This window comes from Setaria viridis, chromosome 8, assembly GCF_005286985.2.
Source record: "Setaria viridis chromosome 8, Setaria_viridis_v4.0, whole genome shotgun sequence".
Classification (NCBI taxonomy): Eukaryota; Viridiplantae; Streptophyta; class Magnoliopsida; order Poales; family Poaceae; genus Setaria; species Setaria viridis.
In genome coordinates, this window is record NC_048270.2 from 23,110,719 (window position 1) to 23,119,036 (window position 8,318).

Sequence of the window (8,318 nt, forward strand, 5' to 3'; positions counted from 1 at the left end):
TTTTCTTTCTACTAATAAGCCATGTCTTGCATCGTTTGTGTACGCGCATGGATAAAACTAAACTCTTGCATGTGCATGTCGTGTAGAAGCTAATCTCGCCGATGGGACCTACGAGCTCCACCCTACGCCGGAGGAAGAACCTACTGTGGAGCTTCATCACTTGGAAGTTGAGCCTGAGCTAGATCAAGACCCCGAGGAACCACTAACTTATCCTGAAGGCAAGCCCCGGTGCATGAATTCCCTATTTTAAATTTATGCAAGTTATTGATGCTTATGATTGTGCATTTATGTTTGTAGGAGTTGATTGAAACCATAGATGCATGAACTTAGTACCATGATCTGAATACTAGTTGCTAAGGTCGAGTAGCTGCAATGCTTAATAGGTCTCGGTAAAAGTCGAGTGATTTCCTGTCACTCGCGAGTTAGAGGAGTTGAGTGCTTTACTTATGTTGCCTCTATAAGGACGATAGACGGGGTCGGGCTTATGTTCGGTACTTGGTGGTTTACCCCATCTGTCTACATGAAATGGACTAAGGTCAAAACGTGTCGTCGTTCGTGATCAAGTGTTTGAAAGTACTAATCTCATACCTAGTATGGGATGGGGAAGCCTAGTACCTGATTGAACTAGGGCATGGCTTTACTCCTGCTGTCCCTGGAACGAGGTTCCCATGGTGCTTCCCATGGTGCATCATGTGGGTGCAAGTGTGATCACAGTACGGCAAGAGGCCAGGACTGTGGAACATTGCATGCCAAGGGAAGTTTGGCCCTGACATGTGCCTAGGGATCGATAGGGACGGCTGACAAATGAAGTGACCCTTCAAGGTGCACGGATGTCGTGAGATTAGGTTCGCCATGCATGGTTAATAAATTCGGATCGATTCGTCTACCTCTCACAGTTTGGGACTACTTGATCGCTATTCTGCACTGAGTAAAGATGGAACATGAGGATATTAATCTTGATGGTTGTTCTTTAGTTGCTTGTTTAGTATAAGTTGCTAATCTAGATTGGTTAATGAACGTAGAACTTGAGCTAAAATATTGAAAGTAAGGACCGACTATAGGCACTTTTAGCAAAACAAACCCAAAGCCAAAAATGCCTTGCATGTCTAGGAGTTGGTGACAGTAATCATCACCTGTCAGGTCAGTCTTGCTGAGTATTAGTTGCTCAGCCTTGTTGTGGCTTAACTTTTCAGGTAATGTCGATAGTATGGTTGCTGGCACCACTTTGCCTACCCAGCTCCCTCTAGGCTGGACAGTCGAGTGGGATCCCTCCTCGGACGGCGAGGGCAGGGATCATTGATGCCATGATCGGCTTCGTCATGATATCGTGTATCGACGTTTAGCTTCCTCTTGTTTTACTTCGTCTTTGTTGAACTTTGCAAACTTGTTTGAATTTTGAAAACTCTGATGTAATAAATTGTTGAACTATGTTAATGTGATGGGAATGTTGTAATCTCTGTGCCACTCATGTTCGTGTGAGCAATGCTTCTCGATCCTGAGTAAGTGGTTTATCGGATGAAATCCGATGGACGACCAAGTTGACTTGCTTAAAGTGCATGATCGTGTGTCAGGCGACTTAAGTGCATTTTAGTCAGGTTAATTTGGGGCGGTTCCGCCACACTCTAACTTCTTCTTTAGGCCTCTTTTTCTTTTAGGTTTGCTTGATCCAGATGGCTGAAAATGAAAGAACTATTAATTCCCAATAATCTTGATAAGTATAGAATTCAAATCATGTTTACGTAGACTAATTGCTATACCTCGCCTTGTTGCCCATCATTGCCTCCCTTGGCAATGGGTTCCTCCTCATTGCCATCACCAGACGTGTTGAGGTAGATGTCAGTCTGGCTGTGATCGACCTCTTCGTTTGGTTGATCGTTCGTGCGACCTTGTGCAATCAAGTCCATTAAGTATTCCTTGTCAAATCGAGCCTGCTCGTCCTCTGATCATGCCATTGTAACTAATATAATATAAAAATTATTATTCTAAGAAATAGTAGGCATCAACAATAAAAAGAATGACTAAAAGAAGAATCAAACACTTGGTACAATTTGTTACAATAAATGACTAAAAATTCATTTACAGTGAATTGCGCATCATTTACAACCATCATCAAATATTTTCTAAAATTTTATGCACAATTATTACAAAAAATGACTACAAAAATGAATGACTAATAGTTATACATTTTGTAACAATAAATGACTACTAAAAGAATGAAACACTTATACAATTTGTTACATTTCTAGTATTTTATGCACACTTCTATAATTTATTGAATTATTTGATGAATTTCTAATATAAATGACAACAAAAATATTTACAACAAAACGTAGTTGTTCACCATCATCAAATTTCTTGGAAATTTCTAGAAGTATCAAAGTAATTTTCACTTTTTTTAGACATTTCTAAAAATTTATAGGATACAATAAACATGGCATGATCAATGTTGTACAATTTACAATTAATAGGCTTTTTCAAGAATTTTTCTATATTTTCTAGATAATTCAAGAAATTTTCTATAATTTCTAGCTAATTGAAGAATTTTTCTACAATTTCTATCTTTTTTCATATATTGCAAAAATAAAAAAGGAAAAAAGACAAAAAATGAGGTCAGTCGGCCATGGGCTTATGTCAGCAAAGAAGATGCGAAGCCCATGGCCGGCTGTGTGGTACGGGCATGGGGAGGAGGCGGTGTCGTTGTCGAGGGAAAGGAGGGTCGGCGGGGAGGCAGAGGTGATGCGTGAGTAGGGCCGGCGGCGGAGTGGCCCTAGGCGGCAGTCGGAGGTGGCGTTAGGGGAGAGGATGACGACAAGGGCCGGCGGCACTGTGGGTAGGGCCGAGGGCCGGGGGTGGTGCAGCGTGTCGTTGGGGGAGTAGGCCGGTGAGGAATGCCGATGGAGGAGTGGTTGTGGAGGCGGCCGGGCATCATCGTCGAGGAGAGGCGGAGGGCCGGCGTGGTGGTGGGAGCGCATGGGGTGCGCGGCACCGGTCGGAGGCAGCATCGGTCAGTGGTATGCACGCGCGGAGTGGGTTAGGGAGAATGCCAGCGGGAAAGAGGAGGAGGGCCGCCAGCGAAGAGTAGTGGGGCCAGTGGGCGGCTGGGCAGTGGCGACGGGGTGCATCAAGGTGCCGGTCGGGGGAGGGGCACGGTGTCATCGGGGAGAGGCACGTCGGTGGCGTTGCATGATGATGGTGCGGGGATGGCAGCGCGGAGGAATCGGAGAGGGCCGGAGGTGTCGTCGATTGCAAAATTTAGCTTAGTGTTGGGGGAGGAAGACGGTGGGGTTTTTATCCCCCCACCCTTGAGTACCGATGCTGGCTAGCACCCAGTACTAAAGGCCTTTATGTTGGAGGTATGCCCTAGAGGCAATCATAGAGATGATGATATTCCATTTGTATTCATGATTTGTATATTGTGTTCATTGAATATCCATTAAAGGCTACTTGAATTGATTTGCAATTATGTGAATTGTATGTGAAACTCTTTACTTGTATGGTTATTCTAAAGTTGTCCCTAGTCGGAGTTCATGTGAGGACACACATGAATATTAGACTAGCACATGTATTAGTTGATGACTATGTTTCACAAGTCATGGACATGGAGATGTTGAACTAATAATGTGGACACATGTGGAGACATGTGTTAGGACTGACCCAACACGAGAAGTAGTTCTCTCTTTAAACAACATATACGCTTTGTCCTTAGACCTGAGATTGTCGCATGTTTTCTAGATGTGGATTGACCTACTTAGGGGCTATCAAACGCTACGCCGTAACAGGGTAGTTATAAAGGTAGCTTTCGGGTTTGTCAAGAAGCATGCTATGAGACATGGTCAATCAAGATGGGATTTGCCCCTCTCTGATTGAGAGTGATATCTCTGGGCCCCTCGAGTGATCGGATCCGAAAATGCATGGCCATGCTACGTACGGTTAAGAGTTAACCTACAAAGGGATTCCGAATCATAGGATCGAGAAAGAGCGGTCGGCTTGAAGCTAGACCAAATATCGTGAGGCAAAGGGAATAGCATGTATATTATGTTGTGATGGTTCGTCTGATATGATCTTCGTATGCGTATAGGAGTTGGCACATCTTGCTAGAGGCCGCTACCGACTATTGGGCCGAGTAGGAGTACTCGGGCCATATCTATACGTATCCGAACCCATAGGGTCACACACTTAAGGGGCTGGAAGCCCAATTTGGATCTGATCCGAGTTGGATTAGGTTTAGGAGTACTAATGGGCCTCGGATCCAGAGGCCCATCAGGAACCTCTATAAATAGAGGGGTGGGGGCGCCCTAGGGTTGACACCTTTTGGCGAAACACACCTGCCGCGCCTCCCACGCCCTCGCCTGTTGCAACTCGCGGATCTAGCAGTCCGGCTTGCGACGCTTCCTCCCTGCACGTGTGGATACCTTGGAGGTGTTGCGCCTGCAGCACTTGGACGAGCCATCGACGAGCCGCCGACGAGCCGACGACGAGCCGCGGTACCGGAGGCGATCTTGCTGTGCACGTGGATGAGCTGCTGAGGAGCTGCTGGACGTGATCGACTACGTACGACTACGTTGATCGACTACGTACGACTACGTGATCGTCTTCACTGCATCGACGCATATCTACATCTTCCGCACCAGTAGTGCGTCGAGTGGTAATCCCGTGATCCTTATACGGCAGTTCTTCCTGGTTATACGCGGTAGAAATTTTGATTTGCGCTAGCGTAGCCTACCTCGTATCCCAACACTTTAGTACCGTGTGCTGGCTAGCACTAGTACTAAAGGCCACCCCTTTAGTACCGGGTGGTGGCTAGGCCCGGTACCAAAGGGGGGCAGAGCGCGTCAAAGTGAAACTGCCCCCTTTAGTACTGGGTGTTGTTATCACCCGGTAGTAAAGGGATTAGTAGCCCACTATTTTGGCTTCCCGCCTAAACACCTTTTTATTTTTCTTTCTTTTACAATTGCTATTGTATTAATTTATTGTGTAGTAAATCAAATAACATTCATAAAAATTCCAAAAATAATTTGTTAGCTTGATGCTGATTAGATATACACTATAAAAATATTAGATGCATTTAAATATCAAACATAGTAAAATTATTAATTTTAACTTTGTAATAGGTTTTAATGGTCATAATACTTATGTTAACTTTAAAATTCAAAAAAATAGATATTTTGACCATGCAAAAATTTAGAGGAATAGTGCCTGTAGTGTTATTAACATGTTTACCATGACTTAATCATGTACTTGTTTAATTGTATGTAAATTTATTATTTAATATTTAATGGTGCTAAAATAATTGAAATATTTAATATTTTAACCATGCAAAGATCAGTTCTTGTTTAATAGTGTGAGATTTTTGCAAATAGTATTGTTAATAAACCCATAGGATACATGACATATCATTACAATACATTATTACATTAATTTGTTCCTTTGTTGATAACCACAAAATACTACATAATGGTTATAATACATTACATGTCATCATCTAGTGGAACATTAATAACCTTCCTCTTGACAAATGTCCCTTGGTTGTGATCGCGGCGTAAGTATAGAGTGTCTTCTTTGGCTAACAGGATGGTTGGGTCAACATCGATTGAAAATGAAGGAAGATCATAAAACTGATCATAATCTTCTAAAATGTCAGTCTTGTCCTCAACTCTAACAATTTTTCTTTTCCCTGCAAGAACTATGTGGCGCTTTGGCTAGCGATCTGACTTACTAGCACCCTTCTTTATTGGTTTGCTTGACATGTCCTTCACCTAGAAAACTTGAGTCACATCATTAGCTAGGACGAATGGTTCATCTCTGTATCTAATCTTGTTGAGGTCCACTATTGTCATCCCATAGTTGTCTTTCCTTACGCCTCCTCCAGTAAGTTTAACCCATTGGCACCGAAACATAGAGATTTTCAAAGGTCCATAGTCCAGTTCCTATATATCCTCAATCACGCCATAGTATATGTCTTTTTTTCCATTGTTGTCTATTGCATCTATACGGACACCACTATTTTGGTTTGTGCTCTTTTGGTTTGGGCTCTCGTGTAAAATGTGTACCCATTTATCTAGGATCCTTGGAATGTCAATACTGAGATAGATGGACCCCTAGCCAACCATGCTAGTTGTTCTTCAATTGTGTCATCACCCATCAGTCATCACCACAACCAAGAGATGACAGTGTCAATATGATGACGTGTAATCCAAGCCTCAGTCTTCCCTTGGTTTGAGGACCGTACAATAGCCTTGTGCTCCTCCATATATGCAGCCACTATGGATAATTGTTGTAGGATCATGAAGTGTGCTTTTCGCCATGTACTCTCATCGATGTCCATCCAAGCTTTCCTCCCTAGTGTGCCCCTTCCCTTGAGTCGCCCCTCATGGCATGATACAGGAACTCCAATTGAACTTAGGTCATCAATAAAGTCAACACAAAACTCAATGACCTCCTATGTTCCATATCCCTTTGCGATGCTTCCTTCTGGACGGGCATGATTTTGAACATACTTCTTTAGAACTGCCATAAACCTCTTAAAAGGGAACAAATTGTGTAGAAATACAGGACCGAGAATAAAAATCTCTTCAATAAGGTGGACTAGAAGGTGGATCATGGTATTAAAGAAGGAAGGTGAAAAGACCATCTCAAAGATGGCAAGGCATTGCACCACGTCCTTCTGCAGCTTTAGTAGATTTTTTGGATGGATTGCCTTTTGAGAAATCATGTTGAGGAATGCACATAGCTTCACGATTGTCATTCTTACATTCTCTAGTAAAATATCCCTCAGTGCAACAGGTAGCAATTGTGTCATCAGGACGTGGCAGTCATGGGCCTTTAGATTTATGAATTTCTTCTCTTTAATATTTATTATTTCCTGTATATTCGAGGAGTAGCCCGATGGGATCTTGATACTATTCAAGCACTCAAACATGCTTTCCTTCTCTTCCTTGATGAGTGTGTAACAAGCAAGATGTAAGTAATGTCCATCATCTCTCTTTTCCGGATGTAGGCCATCTCGTTGTTTCATACGTTTCAGGTCACGATGTGCTTCAATTGTATCCTTTGACTTTCCATATATACCTAGGAAGCCAATCACGTTCACACAAAGATTTTTTATTAGGTGCATCTCATCGATTGCATTAGAGACCTCAAGGACTTCCCAATAAGGTAGCTCCCAAAATGTAGACTTCTTCTTCCACATGGGTGCATGTCCGTCCTCGTCGTTCAGAACAGGTTGGCTACTAGAGCCCTTGCCAAAGACTACCCTCATATCCTTTATCATAGAAACTATATGTTTACCATTACGGTGAATGGGCTTAGTACATTTTTCTTCCTCCCCTTCAAAATGCTTCCCTTTCTTTCTTAACGGGTGCTTAGCTAGAAGAAATCGATGATGGCCTGTATACACGACCTTCCAACAGTGTTTCAAATACATGCTGCAAGTATCATCTAAACAGTGCATCCAAGCTCAATATTCCTTTGTTTGTCTATCCTGACAGATTACCAAGTGCGGGCCAATCATTGATGGTTACGAACAGCAATGCTCATAGATTAAAATTCTCCTTTTTATCATCATCCCACACATGTACATTTTCTTCCTTCCATAACATTAAAAGTTCATCAACCAACAGTCTTAGGTAAACATTAATATCGTTGCCAGGTTGTTTTGGGCCTCGGATAATTACCAGCATCATAATGAACTTCCGCTTCATGCACATCTAGGGCGAAAGGTTGAACATACATAAGATCACAGGCCAAGTGCTATAACCACTACTGAACTCACCGAATGGATTGAATCCATCTGTACTTAAATCAAACCGTATGTTTTTTGCATCCTTTTGAAACTCAGGAAATTGTCTATGAATTGTTCTCCACTGGGACCCATCAGCGGGGTGTCTGATCATTTCATCTTGCTTACGTTCTTCTTTATGCCAACACATCAACTTTGCATGTGCCTTGTTTCTAAACAAACGCTTCAAGCATGGTACTACAGGGAAATACCACATTACATTCGCAGGAACTTTCTTCTTTCTAGCCTGCCCCTCAACATCACCGGGGTCGTCTCGCTTAATCTTATAACGCATAGCTTTGCACACAGGACAAGCCTCCAATTTCTCGTATTCCTCACCGCGATAGAGGATACAATCATTAGGACATGCATGTATCTTTTGTACCTCCAAACCTAGAGGGCAAACAACCTTCTTCGCTTCGTACGTTGAGGATGGCAATTTGTTCCCCTCGGGAAGCATGTTCTTTATGATTTTCATTAACTCATCAAAACCCTTGTCGGAAACTCCTTTTTTATCTTTCATTGCAGCATTTCCAGTACC

At 42.7% G+C, this 8,318-nt stretch overlaps 1 pseudogene; it reads right to left on the reverse strand.

Annotated features, from left to right (window-relative positions):
• Positions 1–5,927: 5,927 nt before the first annotated feature.
• Positions 5,928–8,072, reverse strand: LOC140220249 (uncharacterized; annotated as a pseudogene).
• Between the last annotated feature and the right edge of the window lie 246 nt (positions 8,073–8,318).